The sequence below is a fragment of the Heptranchias perlo genome, chromosome 9 (assembly GCF_035084215.1).
Source record: "Heptranchias perlo isolate sHepPer1 chromosome 9, sHepPer1.hap1, whole genome shotgun sequence".
NCBI lineage: Eukaryota > Metazoa > Chordata > Chondrichthyes > Hexanchiformes > Hexanchidae > Heptranchias > Heptranchias perlo.
Window position 1 is genome coordinate 85913308 of NC_090333.1, and position 19762 is coordinate 85933069.

Sequence of the window (19762 nt, forward strand, 5' to 3'; positions counted from 1 at the left end):
GGGGAGGGAGGAGAGACGGAGAGAGGCGCGGGGAGGGAGGAGGGACGGAGAGAGGCGCGGGAAGGGAGGAGAGACGGAGAGAGGCGCGGGGAGGGAGGAGAGACGGAGAGAGGCGCGGGGAGGGAGGAGAGAGACGGAGAGAGGCGCGGGGAGGGAGGAGAGACGGAGAGAGGCGCGGGGAGGGAGGAGAGACAGAGAGAGGCGCGGGGAGGGAGGAGAGACGGAGAGAGGCGCGGGAAGGGAGGAGAGACGGAGAGAGGCGCGGGGAGGGAGGAGAGACGGAGAGAGGCGCGGGGAGGGAGGAGGGACGGAGAGAGGCGCGGGGAGGGAGGAGAGACGGAGAGAGGCGCGGGGAGGGAGGAGAGACGGAGAGAGGCGCGGGGAGGGAGGAGAGACGGAGAGAGGCGCGGGGAGGGAGGAGAGACGGAGAGAGGCGCGGGGAGGGAGGAGAGAGACGGAGAGAGGCGCGGGGAGGGAGGAGAGAGACGGAGAGAGGCGCGGGGAGGGAGGAGAGACGGAGAGAGGCGCGGGGAGGGAGGAGAGAGGCGCGGGGAGGGAGGAGAGACGGAGAGAGGCGCGGGGAGGGAGGAGAGACGGAGAGAGGCGCGGGGAGGGAGGAGAGACGGAGAGAGGTGCGGGGAGGGAGGAGAGACGGAGAGAGGCGCGGGGAGGGAGGAGGGACGGAGAGAGGCGCGGGGAGGGAGGAGAGAGGCGCGGGGAGGGAGGAGAGACGGAGAGAGGCGCGGGGAGGGAAGAGAGACGGAGAGAGGCGCGGGGAGGGAGGAGAGACGGAGAGAGGCGCGGGGAGGGAGGAGGGACGGAGAGAGGTGCGGGAAGGGAAGAGAGACGGAGAGAGGCGCGGGAAGGGAAGAGAGACGGAGAGAGGCGCGGGAAGGGAGGAGAGACGGAGAGAGGCGCGGGGAGGGAGGAGAGACGGAGAGAGGCGCGGGGAGGGAGGAGAGACGGAGAGAGGCGCGGGGAGGGAGGAGAGACGGAGAGAGGCGCGGGGAGGGAGGAGAGACGGAGAGAGGCGCGGGGAGGGAGGAGAGACGGAGAGAGGCGCGGGGAGGGAGGAGGGACGGAGAGAGGCGCGGGGAGGGAGGAGAGAGGCGCGGGGAGGGAGGAGAGACGGAGAGAGGCGCGGGGAGGGAGGAGAGACGGAGAGAGGCGCGGGGAGGGAGGAGGGACGGAGAGAGGCGCGGGGAGGGAGGAGAGAGGCGCGGGGAGGGAGGAGAGACGGAGAGAGGCGCGGGGAGGGAAGAGAGGGGGAGAGAGGCGCGGGGAGGGAGGAGAGACGGAGAGAGGCGCGGGGAGGGAGGAGGGACGGAGAGAGGCGCGGGGAGGGAGGAGAGAGGCGCGGGGAGGGAGGAGAGACGGAGAGAGGCGCGGGGAGGGAGGAGGGACGGAGAGAGGCGCGGGGAGGGAGGAGAGACGGAGAGAGGCGCGGGGAGGGAGGAGAGACGGAGAGAGGCGCGGGGAGGGAGGAGAGAGGCGCGGGGAGGGAGGAGAGACGGAGAGAGGCGCGGGGAGGGAGGAGAGGCGGAGAGAGGCGCGGGGAGGGAGGAGAGGCGGAGAGAGGCGCGGGGAGGGAGGAGAGACGGAGAGAGGCGCGGGGAGGGAGGAGAGACGGAGAGAGGCGCGGGGAGGGAGGAGAGACGGAGAGAGGCGCGGGGAGGGAGGAGAGAGGCGGAGAGAGGCGCGGGGAGGGAGGAGAGAGGCGCGGGGAGGGAGGAGAGACGGAGAGAGGCGCGGGGAGGGAGGAGAGACGGAGAGAGGCGCGGGGAGGGAGGAGAGACGGAGAGAGGCGCGGGGAGGGAGGAGAGACGGAGAGAGGCGCGGGGAGGGAGGAGAGACGGAGAGAGGCGCGGGGAGGGAGGAGAGGCGGAGAGAGGCGCGGGGAGGGAGGAGAGACGGAGAGAGGCGCGGGGAGGGAGGAGAGACGGAGAGAGGCGCGGGGAGGGAGGAGAGACGGAGAGAGGCGCGGGGAGGGAGGAGAGACGGAGAGAGGCGCAGGGAGGGAGAAGAGGCGGAGAGAGGCGCGGGGAGGGAGAAGAGGCGGAGAGAGGCGCGGGGAGGGAGGAGAGACGGAGAGAGGCGCGGGGAGGGAGGAGAGACGGAGAGAGGCGCGGGGAGGGAGGAGAGACGGAGAGAGGCGCGGGGAGGGAGGAGGGACGGAGAGAGGCGCGGGGAGGGAGGAGAGACGGAGAGAGGCGCGGGGAGGGAGGAGAGACGGAGAGAGGCGCGGGGAGGGAGGAGAGACGGAGAGAGGCGCGGGGAGGGAGGAGAGACGGAGAGAGGCGCGGGGAGGGAGGAGAGACGGAGAGAGGCGCGGGGAGGGAGGAGAGACGGAGAGAGGCGCGGGGAGGGAGGAGAGACGGAGAGAGGCGCGGGGAGGGAGGAGAGAGGCGCGGGGAGGGAGGAGAGATGGAGAGAGGCGCGGGGAGGGAGGAGAGAGGCGCGGGGAGGGAGGAGAGATGGAGAGAGGCGCGGGGAGGGAGGAGAGACGGAGAGAGGCGCGGGGAGGGAGGAGAGACGGAGAGAGGCGCGGGGAGGGAGGAGAGACGGAGAGAGGCGCGGGGAGGGAGGAGAGACGGAGAGAGGCGCGGGGAGGGAGGAGAGACGGAGAGAGGTGCGGGGAGGGAGGAGGGACGGAGAGAGGCGCGGGGAGGGAGGAGAGACGGAGAGAGGCGCGGGGAGGGAGGAGAGACGGAGAGAGGCGCGGGGAGGGAGGAGAGAGACGGAGAGAGGCGCGGGGAGGGAGGAGAGACGGAGAGAGGCGCGGGGAGGGAGGAGAGACGGAGAGAGGCGCGGGGAGGGAAGAGAGACGGAGAGAGGTGCGGGGAGGGAGGAGAGACGGAGAGAGGCGCGGGGAGGGAGGAGAGACGGAGAGAGGCGCGGGGAGGGAGGAGAGACGGAGAGAGGCGCGGGGAGGGAGGAGAGACGGAGAGAGGCGCGGGGAGGGAGGAGAGACGGAGAGAGGCGCGGGGAGGGAGGAGAGACGGAGAGAGGCGCGGGGAGGGAGGAGAGACGGAGAGAGGCGCGGGGAGGGAGGAGAGACGGAGAGAGGCGCGGGGAGGGAGGAGAGACGGAGAGAGGCGCGGGGAGGGAGGAGAGACGGAGAGAGGCGCGGGGAGGGAGGAGAGAGGCGGAGAGAGGCGCGGGGAGGGAGGAGAGAGGCGCGGGGAGGGAGGAGAGATGGAGAGAGGCGCGGGGAGGGAGGAGAGATGGAGAGAGGCGCGGGGAGGGAGGAGAGAGGCGCGGGGAGGGAGGAGAGATGGAGAGAGGCGCGGGGAGGGAGGAGAGATGGATAGAGGCGCGGGGAGGGAGGAGAGACGGAGAGAGGCGCGGGGAGGGAGGAGAGACGGAGAGAGGCGCGGGGAGGGAGGAGAGACGGAGAGAGGCGCGGGGAGGGAGGAGGGACGGAGAGAGGCGCGGGGAGGGAGGAGAGACGGAGAGAGGCGCGGGGAGGGAGGAGAGAGGTGCGGGGAGGGAGGAGAGACGGAGAGAGGCGCGGGGAGGGAGGAGAGACGGAGAGAGGCGCGGGGAGGGAGGAGAGACGGAGAGAGGTGCGGGGAGGGAGGAGAGACGGAGAGAGGCGCGGGGAGGGAGGAGGGACGGAGAGAGGCGCGGGGAGGGAGGAGAGACGGAGAGAGGAGCGGGGAGGGAGGAGAGGCGGAGAGAGGCGCGGGGAGGGAGGAGAGACGGAGAGAGGCGCGGGGAGGGAGGAGAGGCGGAGAGAGGCGCGGGGAGGGAGGAGAGACGGAGAGAGGCGCGGGGAGGGAGGAGAGGCGGAGAGAGGCGCGGGGAGGGAGGAGAGAGACGGAGAGAGGCGCGGGGAGGGAGGAGAGACGGAGAGACACATACTTTGCAAATAGATGATTACATTTTTTTTCACTGTGTCACTGAAGCAGGGGGCTGCTCTTTCAAAACTGAGATGAGGAGAAACTTCTTCACTCAGAGGGTGGTAGGTCTGTGGAATTTGCTGCCCCAGGAAGCTGTGGAAGCTACATCATTAGATAAATTTAAAACAGAAATAGACAGTTTCCTAGAAGTAAAGGGAATTAGGGGTTACGGGGAGCGGGCAGGAAATTGGACATGAAGCTGAGTTCGGATCGGTCAATGCCCTGTGGGTGGCGGAGAGGGCCCAGGGGCTATGTGGCCGGGTCCTGCTCCGACTTCTTGTGTTCTTTAGATTTGTGGTTGGGATCAGATCAGCCATGATCTTATTGAATGGCGGAGCAGGCTCGAGGGGCCGATTGGCCTACTCCTGCTCCAATTTCTTATGTTCTTATGTTCTTATGTTGTCTAAACCATGTGAGCTGTCAGACCGAGCGAGGTCTCCATCCAGTCATGGCTGTTTGGTTCCTTTTTGGGGGCTGTTGTAATGCAGAGCTCTGTGCTGTCTGTTTAGGGTCGGAGAGCTTTGGATGGTCTGCTGGGTGTGATTGGAACTGAAGGAGATACAGTAAGTTACTTGCCATTTTCTATTGTGTTTAATTTTGGTCCTCAAATCCTGTCAGTTATTTGGATCCACGTGTTAAATGTTTGGGTTTTATGCAGAGATTTCTGTTGAACTTGTCATCAAGGAATACAATTTGTGGTAATGCACGTGCCCAGAGGCCTAACCCCTTCTTACTGTATTTAGCTTATTATAAGCACTCTCGTCAAGTTCTAGACCGTGGAAAATAGTGGAATAACACTTGTGTCAAGATATAGACTGTGGAAGAGGTGTATTAGTGATATCTCTTTCTCTATCTCTATCTCTCCATCTATCTCTACCTATCTCTCTCCACCTGTCCCTAAATATCTATCTTTATCTCTCTTTATCTCCAATAGCCTACCTCTCTGTCTGTATTATCGATCTATATCTATCTTCATCGTCGCTGGGTCAAAATCCTGGAACTCCCTTCCTAACAGCACTGTGGGAGAACCGTCACCACACGGACTGCAGCGGTTCAAGAAGGCGGCTCACCACCACCTTCTCAAGGGCAATTAGGGATGGGCAATAAATGCCGGCCTCACCAGCGACGCCCACATCCCATGAACGAATAAAAAAAAAATTATCCATCCATCCCATCCCCCACCCCTATCCATATCCACATCCGTCCGATCGGGAGGGATTTCCAGGATTTTGACCGAGCGACGGTGATCAATATTGGTTGGGATGGTGTGTGATTTGGAGATGACCCAGCCTTGCCCGGCTCTGTATGGCTGGTGCTGCTCAGCTTCTGATCAATAGTCAGTGATCTCCCTCCCTCTCCCTTTCCCCCCTCCCTCTCCCTTTCCCCATTCCCCCCTCCCTCTCCCTTTCCCCCCTCCCTTTCCTCCTTCCCCTCACCTTTCAGTGTTTGTGGATGTATTTCTTCCTATTGTTTGAACCTGTGATTTGACTGAAACCGAGCCGTGTGCCCAGAGACCACTTGTAACCACAGCAGTGTAATCGGGGCTTTCCACCTTCCCCAGGGAGATGTCGGGATTGATGGTGACCCAGGGCCAACAGGACGAGCTGGCCAGAGGGTAAGATCAAGGCACCATTTCATACATTAGGGGGTAATATATTAGCATGGATAAAGGATTGGTTAGCTAACAGGAAACAGAGAGTCGGCATAAATGGGTCATTTTCAGGTTGCAAGATGTAACGAGTGGAGTGCCACAGGGATCAGTGCTTGGGCCTCAAATATTTACAATCTATATCAATGACTTGGATGAAGGGACCGAATGTATGGTTGCTAAATTTGCTGATGACACAAAGGTAGGTAGGAAAGTAAGTTGTGAAGAGGACATAAGGAGTCTGCAAAGGGATATGGATAGGTGAAGGGAGTGGGCAAAAAATGGCAGATGGGGTAAAATGAGGGAAAATGTGAACTTGTCCACTTTGGCAGGAGGAATAGAAAAGCAGTATATTATTTAAATGGAGAGAGATTGCAGAACTCTGAGGTACAGAGGGATCTGGGTGTCCTAGTACATGAATCACAGAAAGTTAGTATGCAGGTACAGCAAGTGATTAGGAAGGCAACTGGAATGTAGTCATTTATTGCAAGGGGAATGGAATATAAAAGTCGAGATGTTTTGCTACAGTTGTACAGGGCATTGGTGAGACCACATCAAGAATATTGTGTGCAGTTTTGGTCTCCTTATTTAAGAAAGGACATAGTTGGTTTGGAGGCGGTTCAGAGAAGGTTCACTCGACTGATTCCTGGGATGAGGGGGTTATCTTATGAGGAAAGGTTGGACAAGTTGGGCCTGTATACACTGGAGTTTAGAAGAATGAGAGGTGATCTTATTGAAACATATAAGATCCTGAGGGGACTTGAAGGGGTAAATGCTGAGAGGATGTTTCCCCTTGTGGGAGAGACTAGAACTAGGGGCCACAGTTTAAAAATAAGGGGTCTCCCATTTAAGACGGAGATGAGGAGAATTTTTTTCTCTCAGAGGGTCGTGAGTCTGTGGAACTCCCTTCCCCAGAGGGCAGTGGAGGCAGGGTCATTGAATATTTTTAAGGCTGAGTTAGACAGATTCCTGATTAACAAGGGAGTCAAAGGTTATAGTAGGTGGACGGGGAAAGTAGGGTTGAGGTCACAATCAGATCAGCCATGATCTTATCAAATGGCACAGCAGGCTCGAGGGGCCGAATGGCCTACTCCTGCTCTTAATTCGTATGTTCGTATGTTCGTTCGTACATCTTCAACAACTACCTGCATTTATATAGCGCCGTTAACATAGTAAAACGTCACAAGGCCCTTCACAGGAGCAGGACCAAACACAATTTGATACCAAGCCATATAAGGAGATATTGGGACAGGTGACCGAAAGCTTGGTCAAAGAGGTAGGTTTTATGGAGCGTTTTAAAGGAGGAGAGAGAGGCCAAGAGGTTTAGGGAGGGAATTCCAGACCTTGATTGAGAAGGCCAGCTCCCAGCACTCTGGAGTAGAGGTGAGAGGGAGCAGAGTGGATGATGGGGAGAATGGGAGGGGGTGTGGGACATCTCACATTGTGCTGAAGATTTAGTTTGTTGTGGTATCCGGGCAGGAACGTGCTTCAATTTAATGTTTCCTGCTGTTCATTTCTTCTTCCCCTAGGGTGTGATGGGATGTCCTGGGCCTATGGGGAAACAGGGCGACACAGGGCGACAGGTGAGGCCTGACCTGTAACGTGGTAACCTTTGACCCCTGTGTGGTTTGCACGGCACAGTTTGAGGCAGCTCATAAAGTGTCTGTCGTCCGTTCTCCGATGACCCCCAGCGTTCCCGGGATGGTATGTGATATTGGTCGGGCCAAGTGGGAGGAGAGGATGGATCACTGCCCAGTGCAATTGGTCATGTGTTGTTCACACCCCACGTCAGCCCAGGGGAGACCGCCAGAGTGAGTGAACGGTGTCTAGACATTGTGGGCAGGTCCGCAGCGTCTGGGTCAATGTCTCTCAGACCCTGAAACAACCAATTCCACATTCCCCACAAAAACCCAACCATCCTGCCTCCGACAATCACCCAATGGCAGAGCTCCTGGAGAGTTAGAGAGGGGGAAATGGAGCGGAGAGGCCCCTCACCCCTCCTCACTCAACTCTGTTGACCCCTCACAGCACCCCCTCCTCACCCCTTGCCCCCTCCGTGTGGAGGTGACAGCCCATGGTTTGGGTGACTGGCCGATCTCATATCCCTCCCCATTACCCATTGGCTGAGGGAAAGCTTTCTGTTGGTCCTTTCTGACGAGTGTTGTGTTTTAAATCCTCTCTCTCTTTAACCAGGGTCCATCGGGGAGGAGCAGGGCGGGACCTCCAGGTCCCACAGGTCCCCGGGTAAGTCGTATCTGTCGGAAACTGTCGCTGAACAGATCAGGAGGTGAACGGGGAGTATTGGCGATTGCTCGTCTGATGAGAAAATGGTTACTTTCCCCATTGATAAACGGACGCCTAACGGCCCAAGATGGTGGGAAGCATTAGTGGTGCTAGATCCACACAGCCACCATTTTGGTAAACGCTCCTGCAGAGGCGTTTAGGGCAGTGTTGGGACCAGTGGTAGGCCCTTTGCATCTGCAAATAAGGTCGTGATCCCCGGACCTTCCCCGAACCCTCCCCGAACCTTCCCCGGACCACCCCCCGAACCCTCCCCGGACCCTCCCCCGGACCTTCCCCGAACCCTCCCCGGACCCCCCCCGAACCCTCCCCGGACCCTCCCCCGGACCTTCCCCGAACCCTCCCCCGAACCCTCCCCGGACCCTCCCCCGGACCTTCCCCGGACCCTCCCCCGGACCTTCCCCGGACCCTTCCCCGGACCCTCCCCCGAACCTTCCCCGAACCCTCCCCGAACCCTCCCCGGACCCTCCCCCGGACCTTCCCCGAACCCTCCCCCGAACCCTCCCCGGACCCTCCCCCGGACCTTCCCCGGACCCTCCCCCGGACCTTCCCCGGACCCTCCCCCGAACCTTCCCCGGGCCCTCCCCCGAACCTTCCCCGAACCCTTCCCCGGACCCTCCCCCGAACCCTCCCCCGAACCTTCCCCGAACCCTTCCCCGGACCCTCCCCCGAACCCTCCCCGGACCCTCCCCCGAACCCTCCCCCGAACCCTCCCCCGGACCCTCCCCGGACCCTCCCCCGAACCCTCCCCGGACCCTCCCCCGGACCTTCCCCGAACCCTCCCCCGAACCCTCCCCGAACCCTCCCCGAACCCTCCCCCGAACCCTCCCCGAACCCTCCCCCGAACCCTCCCCGAACCCTCCCCCGAACCTCCCCCGAACCCTCCCCCGGACCCTCCCCCGAACCCTCCCCGAACCCTCCCCGAACCCTCCCCCGAACCCTCCCCCGAACCCTCCCCCGGACCCTCCCCCGAACCCTCCCCGAACCCTCCCCGAACCCTCCCCCGAACCCTCCCCGAACCCTCCCCCGAACCCTCCCCCGGACCCTCCCCCGGACCCTCCCCGGACCCTCCCCCGAACCCTCCCCGAACCCTCCCCGGACCCTCCCCCAAACCCTCCCCGGACCCTCCCCCGAACCCCCTCCCCTGAACCGTCCCTGAACCCTCCCCGAACCCTCAACGAACCCCCTCCAAACCCCCCCCGGACCCTCCCCGCTGACAGTCACCACCATCACACTCAGCACACTCGGCCCCCCTCCTCACTACAAACCACCCTCACTATTCACCAACCTCGCCCTTACACTCACCCCCCTCGCGCTCCCCCCCCCACCCCTGGAACCCCTGAGCGCTCCCCCTCTCCCCGCCCGCCCCCACCCCTGGAACCCCTGAGCACTCTCTCTCCCCCGCCCGCCCCACCCCTGGAACCCCTGAGCGCTCCCCTTCTCCCCGCCCGCCCCCACCCCTGGAACCCCTGAGCGCTCCCCCTCTCCCCGCCCGCCCCCACCCCTGGAACCCCTGAGCGCTCCCCTTCTCCCCGCCCGCCCCCACCCCTGGAACCCCTGAGCGCTCCCCTTCTCCCCGCCCGCCCCCCACCCCTGGAACCCCTGAGCGCTCCCCTTCTCCCCGCCCGCCCCCACCCCTGGAACCCCTGAGCGCTCTCTGGCAGTAACCAGGGGAATCCTGCCGACCGATTTTCCGCTGCCTTTCCCATTGGGAATGTGCAGTGTTCTCAGCAGTTTGATCCTCTCCCCATTCGGGCCCTCGGTCCAGGCCGAGGCGGCCCCTGAGCGGCTGTAATTATTTGTTAAGATCTGCTCCTTTGCTCCACAGGGAATCCCAGGGCTGAGAGGGTTATATGGAGATGCAGGAATGAGGAGAGTGCGGGTAAGTGTGGAGATTTGCTGAGGTGTGAAGAGCAGCGTTCAGATTGCCCACAGACCTGGAACAAATCACAGGCCGCTGGGCTCCGAGAGTCGGTGGCAATGAGAATCGAGCAAGTTAGAGGAACCAATCGAGTCGCTGCATCCCTCAGTGCGGACGCTCACAAATTCACATCTTGACTTTTTCACCTCCCTGAGAATTTACCAATTGATAAACGGTTCAGGATATCGCACTGAAACTGATCACACAGCTGGACTGGGAATAGAGTTGCCAACTCTGGTTGGACATGTTCCTGGAGGTTTCATTGCCTCACCTCTTGCCTCAAACCGCCTCACCTGGTCAAACACCATTTTTTCCTGCCATCTCCGATATTTTTAGAACTAATAAATGAAAATGTACAAAGAAAGTGAATAACGCTGTGATTTCTCTCCCGGGTTTTTTGCTCCCATCAGTGTCCTGGAGATTAACCTTTAATTCCTCGAGCCTCCAGGGCAATCCTGGAGGGTTGGCAACCCCTAACTGGCAAATATTTTCTTGGAGAGGCCTAGTTTTGTGTTGGACCCTGGGGCTCAATTTGCTGCTCTTGCCTGGAGCAGGAATGATTGGGCTGCCTATTGATGCCCATTTCTTCTGCAAATTCCCCACTAATTGGCTGGAGTCCCTGCCAGTCATACCAAGCACCTACACCTCTTCACTCTGATCCCGCCTACTGCTGAGGTTCAGACCACCTGACGCACAACCGTCACCCATCCCCACCCCCCCATCACCCATCCCCATCCCCCCATCCCCCCATCCCCGCCATCGCCCATCCCCCCATCCCCGCCATCACCCATCCCCGCCATCGCCCATCCCCCCATCCCCGCCATCGCCCATCCCCCCATCCCCGCCATCGCCCATCCCCCCATCCCCGCTATCGCCCATCCCCGCCATCACCCATCCCCGCCATCGCCCATCCCCCCATCCCCGCCATCGCCCATCCCCCCATCCCCGCCATCGCCCATCCCCCCATCCCCGCCATCGCCCATCCCCCCATCCCCGCTATCGCCCATCCCCGCCATCGCCCATCCCCCCATCCCCGCTATCGCCCATCCCCGCCATCACCCATCCCCCCATCCCCGCCATCGCCCATCCCCCCATCCCTGCCATCGCCCATCCCCCCATCCCCGCTATCGCCCATCCCCGCCATCGCCCATCCCCCCATCCCCGCTATCGCCCATCCCCCCATCCCTGCCATCGCCCATCCCCCCATCCCCGCTATCGCCCATCCCCGCTATCGCCCATCCCCCCATCCCCGCTATCGCCCATCCCCGCCATCGCCCATCCCCCCATCCCTGCCATCGCCCATCCCCCCATCCCCGCTATCGCCCATCCCCGCCATCGCCCATCCCCCCATCCCTGCCATCGCCCATCCCCCCATCCCCACTATCGCCCATCCCTGCTAACACCCCTGCCCCCCAACACCCATCTCTTCCCCCCGCCCCCCCCCCAATTTTTTTCAGCCCTGTGTGGAATGAATTTGGGTTTCAGCCCCGATATAAAGTCTGTGTTTGCCACCGTAAAAAAAATCACAACTTTAAACAGAACATCTTTTTAGAAAATATTATTCAGGGCAAGAAACAAACAGAACAAATGTACAAAATAATGGATAATTGTAACAAGGCAAGCTGTCCAGGATTTTTAATTCAACAAAACTGGTTATAGAAGTCTCAGAAGTAAAGACTGTCACCAGAGGAATGGGGGCCCGATTGAGACCCAGAGTCTGTAGATGACAGGCCAGATGATGGAGGAGAGGGTGACTGTCTCTGGTTCGGATGTTTTTTTCTTCTGTCTCTCCCTGTCTTCCAGTGTTTATATATTTTGTCCATGTTTACCTCTCCACCCTTATCCTGAGCCTATGCCCTCTCCAGCCAGGGGGAACAGCCTCTCAGCATCTACCCTGTCAAGCCCCCTCAGAATCTAATATGTTTCAATGAGATCACCTCTCATTCTTCTAAACTCCAGAGAGTACAGGCCCATTCTACTCAATCTCTCCTCATAGGACAACCCTCTCATCCCAGGAATTAATCTAGTGAACCTTCATTGCACCCCCTCTAAGGCAAGTATATCCTTCCTTAGATAAGGAGACCAAAACTGTACCCAGTACTCCAGGTGAGGTCTCACCAGAGCCCTGTACAATTGTAGTAAGACTTCCTTACTCTTGTACTCCAACCTCCTTGCAATAAAGGCCAACATTCCATTTGCCTTCCTAATTGCTTGCTGTACCTGCATGTTAACTTTTTGTGTTTCTTGTACAAGGACACCCAAATCCCTCTGAACACCAACATTTAATAGTTTCTCACCATTTAAAAATATTCTGTTTTTCTATTCTTCCTACCAAAGTGAATAACCTCACATTTCCCCACACTTTGGTTTTATTAACTAATTAATTTATCTAGTTTAAGTTATTGATTTAAGCTCTGAATTAAACCCCTGCCCTGACCCTGACTTAGAGAAAAAAAGTGAGACTCACCGACCTGCTGACGTGTGGTATCACTCTGTCAATTTCTGCCTGTGTGAGTTGACGCCAACTGTGTAAAAACAGTCCGTGCCCTCTCCTCTCCCCCCGCTCCTCTCCCCCACTCTGGCCTGCTGCTCACCGCACTTTTTATCCTCGCCGTGTGCGGACAGAGTGCTGAAATGTGCAGCACTCAATGGACTGCTGCGCGGTCACGCACACGCGCAGCTTACAGGGAACGGCGCCCATCGCTCATCACCCCATCCTCGCATCCCCCCATCCCCCATCCTCGCATCCCCCCATCCTCGCATCCCCCCATCCTCGCATCCCCCCATCCTCGCATCCCCCCATCCCCCCATCCTCGCATCCCCCCATCCCCCATCCTCGCATCCCCCATCCTCGCGTCCCCCCATCCTCGCGTCCCCCATCCTCGAAGCCTCCCATCCCCCCATCCTCGCATCCCCCCATCCTCGCGTCCCCCCATCCTCGCGTCCCCCATCCTCGAAGCCTCCCATCCCCCCATCCTCGCATCCCCCCATCCTCGCATCCCCCCATCCTCGCGTCCCCCATCCTCACGTCCCCCAGGGTTGGGGTTTTGTTTTGGGGTCAAAGGTTGGGTTTGGGGGTTGGGTTTGGGGATTGGGGTTTGTTTTGGGGTCGAAGGTTGGGTTTGGGGGTTGGGGTTGGGGGTTTGGGTTTGTTTTGGGGTCGAAGGTTGGGTTTGGGGGTTGGGGTTGGGGGTTTGGGTTTGTTTTGGGGTCGAAGGTTGGGTTTGGGGGTTGGGGTTTGTTTTGGGGTCGAAGGTTGGGTTTGGGGGTTGGGTTTGGGGGTTGGGGTTTGTTTTGGGGTCGAAGGTTGGGTTTGGGGGTTGGATTTGGGGGTTGGGGTTTGTTTTGGGGTCGAAGGTTGGGTTTGGGGGTTGGGGTTTGTTTTGGGGTCGAAGGTTGGGTTTGGGGGTTGGGGTTTGTTTTGGGGTCGAAGGTTGGGTGGTAGTTTTGAGGTTGGGGTTGGAGATTGGAGTTGAGGGTTGGGTGGTGGTTATCGTGAGGAGTGTGAATCAGCAGAGAGACGACACGGGGTGGTGCCTGTTTATGAAGCTGATGTAACCCAGCCGGTGTAAGTCGATGTGCGATTTGTTACAGGGAGCACCAGGAAGTCCAGGCCTTCGAGGAGCAATAGGACTCCCTGGGCCAAAGGTAGGAAGAAAGTAAAATTATTGCAGCTTTACAGAGAGGTCTCTCCTTGTTTAATGCGGGACGCAGAGGGAGGGTGCCTGGCATTGTTTCTGTTTGCTCTGGTCTTAAAGGGGTCTCACCATTATACGAAGCGAGACACAGCCCATATCAGTGAGTTGAAAGAGTCAGATCAATTGTCAGCCCATATTCAGCAACCATCGCAATGTATTGTCACTACACGTCCCTTAACAACTCCCTAACACAAGGCATCAGCCGTGGCTCAGTGGCTATCTCTTGCTCTCTGAGTCAGAAGGGCTCAAGCCTCACTCGAGAGACCAGAGCCCATAATCTAGGCTGACACATCAGTCTAACATTGAGGGAGTGCTGCACTGTCGGAGGGTCAGTATTGAGGGAGTGCTGCACTGTCGGAGGGTCAGTATTGAGGGAGTGCTGCACTGTCGGAGGGTCAGTACTGAGGGAGCGCTGCACTGTCGGAGGGTCAGTACTGAGGGAGCGCTGCACTGTCGGAGGGTCAGTACTGAGGGAGCGCTGCACTGTCGGAGGGTCAGTATTGAGGGAGTGCTGCACTGTCGGAGGGTCAGTACTGAGGGAGCGCTGCACTGTCGGAGGGTCAGTACTGAGGGAGCGCTGCACTGTCGGAGGGTCAGTACTGAGGGAGTGCTGCACTGTCAGAGGGTCAGTACTGAGGGAGCGCTGCACTGTCGGAGGGTCAGTACTGAGGGAGTGCTGCACTGTCGGAGGGTCAGTACTGAGGGAGCGCTGCACTGTCGGAGGGTCAGTCCTGAGGGAGCGCTGCACTGTCGGAGGGTCAGTACTGAGGGAGCGCTGCACTGTCGGAGGGTCAGTACTGAGGGAGTGCTGCACTGTCGGAGGGTCAGTAATGAGGGAGTGCTGCACTGTCGGAGGGTCAGTACTGAGGGAGCGCTGCACTGTCGGAGGGTCAGTACTGAGGGAACGCTGCACTGTCGGAGGGTCAGTACTGAGGGAGCGCTGCACTGTCGGAGGGTCAGTATTGAGGGAGCGCTGCACTGTCGGAGGGTCAGTACTGAGGGAGCGCTGCACTGTCGGAGGGTCAGTACTGAGGGAGTGCTGCACTGTCGCAGATGCCATCTTTCGGATGAGATGTTAAACTGAGGTCCTGTCTCCCCCCTTGGGTGGATGTAAAGGATCCCACGGCCACTATTTTGAAGAAGAGCAGGGGAGTTCTCCCCGGAGTCCTGGGGCCGATATTTATCCCTCAACCAACATCACGAAAACAGATTATCTGGTCATTATCACATTGCTGTTTGTGGGATCTTGCTGTGTGTGAATTGGCTGCTGCGTTTCCGACATTACAACAGAGACTACACTTCGAAAAGTACTTCATTGGCTGTAAAGCACTTTGGGACGTGCTGAGGTTGTGAAAGACGATTTATAAAAGCAAGTCTTTCTTTCATTCTAATGTGGCCGTAACATTAGGGAATTAGTTCAATCCCAAATTGTGAATAGAGAGCAAGATTCAATAAAATTGAACACATGACTGTGTTTTGGATTCGAAGTTTATTGTCGTTGAACATGCACCAAATAAATTGTCAAAACCCTAACTTCTCAGAGGGCCAGGCCCTCCCTGACACTGCCTCCCTGCTTCACTAACCACACCCCTGATTGGGGTGAAATCTCATCTGGGGGAGCAGCTCGGACGCGCTTTCTGAATCCTGCCCGATTATCATTCCCGTGGAAATCAAAGGATTGAAAATCCAGCGGGTTCTATAACGGACGGACAATCCACTCCTCCACATTACTGCCCATCGGTGAAAATCTACCCTGTTGGATCTCCCCAAAGGTTCCATTCCTCGCAAGCGTCCCACTGTACTTTCAATGTGATTACTTGCTTTTACATGTCACGGGCCGATCTTCAGGGCTATTTTTGAGCTGCCTGAAGTGGTTGGGTTTCATTCACACTGTTTCCTGAGTTACATGTATCTCTGTATCTGCACACCCTCTGATTTCACAATATCACATTTATTACACTCAGGGCTTCCCGGGTCTGACAGGATTAGATGGGCAGACAGGACTCAAAGGAATCCAGGTATGGAACTGCTCTTAAACACACTCACACAGGGAGCGGGGGCTGTGCACAGAGTAAAGCAGGCACGAGGCCTCATCTATCCAGAGGTAACCTTGACCTTAGAACATAAGAAATAGGAGCAGGAGTAGGCCATTCGGCCCCTCGAGCCTGCTCCAACAGTCAATAGGATCATGGCTGATCTTCGACCTCAACTCCACTTTCCCGCCCGATCCCCATATCCCTTGATTCCCCGAGAGTCCAAAAATCTATCAATCTCAGCCCTGAATATATTCAACGACTGAGCCTCCACAGCCCTCTAGGGTGGAGAATTCAAAAGATTCACAACCCTCTGAGTGAAGAAATTCCTCCTCATCTCAGTCTTAAATGACCGACCCCTTATCCTGAGACTATGCCCCCTAGTTCTCGACTCTCCAGCCAGAGGAAACAGCCTCTCAGCATCTACCCTGTCAAACCCTCTCAGAATCTTATATGTTTCAATGAGATCACCTCTCATTCTTCTAAACTCCAGAGAGTACAGGCCCATTCTACTCAATCCCTCCTCATAGGACAACCCTCTCATCCCAGGAATTAATCTAGTGAACCTTCATTGCACCCCCTCTAAGGCAAGTATATCCTTCCTTAGATAAGGAGACCAAAACTGTACCCAGTACTCCAAGTGAGGTCTCACCAAAGCCCTGTACAATTGCAGCAAGACTTCCTTACTCTTGTACTCCAATCCTCTTGCAATAAAGGCTAACCGACCTTTTGCTTTCCTAATTGCTTCCTGTACCTGCATGTTAACATTCTGTCATTCACATACAAGAACACCCAAATCCCTCTGAACACCAACCTAGTTTCTCACTTTTTAATTAATATTCTGTTTTTCTATTCTTCCTACTAAAGTGAATAACCTCACATTTCCCCACATTAAACTCCATCTGCCACCTTCTCGCCCTCTCATTAACCTGTCTATATCCCTTTGCAGACTCTTTGTGTCCTCCTCACAGCTTACTTTCCCACCTAGCTTTGTATCGTCAGCAAACTTGGATACATTACACTCGGTCCCTTCATCTAAGTCATTAATATAGATTGTAAATAGCTGAGGCCCAAGCACTGATCCTTGTGACACCCCACTAGTTACAGCCTGTCAACCTGAGAATGACCCGTTTATCCCTACTCTCTGTTTTCTGTCCTTTAACCAATCCTCTGTCCATGGTAATATATTATCCCCAACCCCATAAGCCCTAATCTTGTGTAACAACCTTTTATGTGGCACCTTATCGAATGCCTTTTGAAAATCCAAATAATCTCCATCCACTGGTTCCCCTTTATCTACCCTGCTAGTTACATCCTCAAAAAATTCTAATAAATTTGTCAAACATGATTTCCCTTTCATAAAACCATGTTGACTCTGCCTGATCATATTATGATTTTCTAAGTGCTCTGTTACCACTTCCTCAATAATGGTTTCCAGCATTTTCCCGATGACTGATGTCAGGCTAACTGGCCTGTCGTTCCCTGTTTTCTCTCTCCCTCCTTTCTTGAATAGTGGGGTTACATTTTCTACCTTCCAATCCGCTGGGACCGTTGTAGAATCGAGGGAATTTTGGAAGATCACAACCAATGCATCCACTATCTCTGCAGCCATAGAAGGTTTAAACTAGAGTGGCAGGGGGATGGGAACCTGAGCAGGGAGACAGAGGAGGCAGAAACAAGGATAGAAACAAAAGATAGAAAGGGAAGAAGCAATCGTGGAAGGCAGAGAAAACAAGGGCAAAAAACAAATAGGGCCATAATGCAAAATAAAACTGAGATGACCAGCAATCTTAAAAAGACAAGTCTAAAGGCATTGTGTGTTAATGCGCGGAGCATTCGCAATAAGGTAGATGAATTAACAGCGCAGATAGATATTAACGGGTGTGATATAGTTGCTATTACGGAGACATGGCTGCAGGGTGACCAATATTGGGAACTGAACATCCAGGGGTATTCAATATTTAGGAAGGACAGGGAAAAAGGGAAAGGAGGTGGGGTAGCGTTGTTAGTAAAGGAGGAAATCAATGCAATAGTGAGGAAGGATATTGGCTCGGAAAATCACAATGTGGAATCTGTATGGGTGGAGCTAAGAAACACCAAGGGGCAGAAAACATTGGTGGGGATCGTCTAAAGGCCCCCAAACAGTAGTGGAGATGTAGGGGAGGGCATTAAACAGGAAATTAGAGACGCATGCAAGAAGGGTACAACTATAATCATGGGTTACTTTAATCTACATATAGATTGGTCAAACCAAATTAACAATAATACTGTGGGGGAGGAATTCCTGGAGTGTGTACGTGATGATTATCTAGACCAATATATTGAGGAACTAAATAGAGAACAGGCGATCCTAGACTGGGTATTGTGCAATGAGAAAGGATTAATTAACAATCTTGTTGTGCAGGGTCCCTTAGGGAAGAGCGACCATAACATGATAGAATTCCTCATTAAGATGGAGAGTGAAGTAGTTGAATCCGAAACTAGGGTCCTGAATCTAAATAAAGGAAATTATGAAAGGATGAGGTGCGAGTTGGCTCGGATAGATTGGGGAACTTTACTAAAAGGGATGATGGTGGATAGGCAATGGCTAATATTTAAAGAACGACTGCAGGAATTACAACAATTATTCATTCCTGTCTGGCACAAAAATAAAACAGGAAAGGTGGCTCAACCGTGGCTTACAAAAGAAATTAGGGATAGTATTAGATCCAAAGAGGAGACATAAAATTGCCAGAAAAAGCGGCAAGTCTGAGGATTGGGAGCAGTTCAGAATTCAGCAAAGGAGGACAAAGAGATTGATTAAGAGGGAAAAATAGAGTGTGAGAGTAAACCAGCAGGGAACATAAAAACTGACTGTAAAAGCTTCCATAAATATGTCAAGAGAAAAAGATTAGCTGGGGTGGAATGTGAGCTGTGAGGAGGATGCAAAGAGGCTCCAATGTGATTTAGACAAGTTGGGTGAGTGGGCAAGAACATGGCAGATGCAGTATAATGTGGATAAATGTGAGGTTATCCACTTTGGTTGTAAAAACAGAAAGGCAGATTATTATCTGAATGGTGATAGATTGGGAAAAGGGGAGGTGCAACGAGACCTGGGTGTCCTTGTACACCAGTCACTGAAAGCGAGCATTCAGGTGCAGCAAGCAGTTAGGAAGGCGAATGGTATGTTGGCCTTCATTGCAAGTGGATTTGAGTACAGGAGCAGGGATGTCTTACTGCAGTTATACAGGGCCTTGGTGAGACCACATCTGGAGTATTGTGTGCAGATTTGATCTCCTTATCTGAGGAAGGATGTCCTTGCCATGGAGGGAGTGCAATGAAGGTTTACCAGACTGATTCCTGGGATGGCAAGACTAACGTATGAGGAGAGATTGGGTCGACTGGGCCTGTATTTACTAGAGTTTAGAAGAATGAGAGGTGATCTCATCGAAACATATAAAATTCGAACAGGACTAGACAGACTGGATGCAGGGAGGATGTTCCCGATGGCTGGGGAGTCCAGAACCAGGGGTCACAGTCTCAGGATACGGGGTATGCCATTTAGAACCGAGATGAGGAGAAATTTCTTCACTCAGAGGGTGGTGAACCTGTGGAATTCTCTACCACAGAAGGCAGTGGAGGCCAAGTCATTAGCTGTATTCAAGAAGGAGATAGATATATTTCTTAATGCTAAAGGGATCAAGGGATATGGGGAAAAAGCGGGAACAGGGTACTGAGTTAGACGATCAGCCATGATCATTTTGAATGGTGGAGCAGGCCCGAAGGGCCGAATGGCCTACTCTTGCTCCTATTTTCTATATTTCTATGAACCCTCGAATATAGCCCATCAGGTCCACGCGGGGCTCGGTGCGGGCGGGGAGGTCGGGGTTCGGTGCGGGCGGGGGGGGCGGGGCTCGGTGCGGGCGGGGGGTCGGGGCTCGGGGGGGGCGGGGCTCGGTGCGGGCGGGGGGTCGGGGCTCGGTGCGGGCGGGGAGGTCGGGGCTCGGTGCGGGCGGGGGGGGCGGGGCTCGGTGCGGGCGGGGGGTCGGGGCTCGGTGCGGGCGGGGGGGGCGGGGCTCGGTGCGGGCGGGGAGGTCGGGGCTCGGTGCGGGCGGGGAGGTCGGGGCTCGGTGCGGGCGGGGGGGGCGGGGCTCGGTGCGGGCGGGGGGTCGGGGCTCGGTGCGGGCGGGGGGGGCGGGGCTCGGTGCGGGCGGGGAGGTCGGGGCTCGGTGCGGGCGGGGGGGGCGGGGCTCGGTGCGGGCGGGGGGTCGGGGCTCGGT

The 19762-nt window shown here is 56.7% G+C and overlaps 1 protein-coding gene and 1 long non-coding RNA gene across 2 annotated transcripts in view; both read left to right on the forward strand.

Annotated features, from left to right (window-relative positions):
• Positions 1-4411: 4411 nt before the first annotated feature.
• LOC137325073 (uncharacterized) lies at positions 4412-7815 on the forward strand. The gene is made up of 4 exons (XR_010963802.1): positions 4412-4465; positions 5464-5517; positions 7080-7133; positions 7744-7815. It is a non-coding gene; the product is annotated as an uncharacterized lncRNA (long non-coding RNA).
• Positions 7816-13371: 5556 nt separating this feature from the next.
• The window catches only part of LOC137325074 (collagen alpha-1(V) chain), a 55562-nt gene continuing 49171 nt past the window's right edge, over positions 13372-19762 (forward strand). The window contains exons 1-2 of the mRNA XM_067989771.1: positions 13372-13420; positions 15435-15488. The gene's annotated coding sequence lies outside the window, so the exon portion shown is untranslated. The remainder of the gene's footprint in view (positions 13421-15434; positions 15489-19762) is intronic.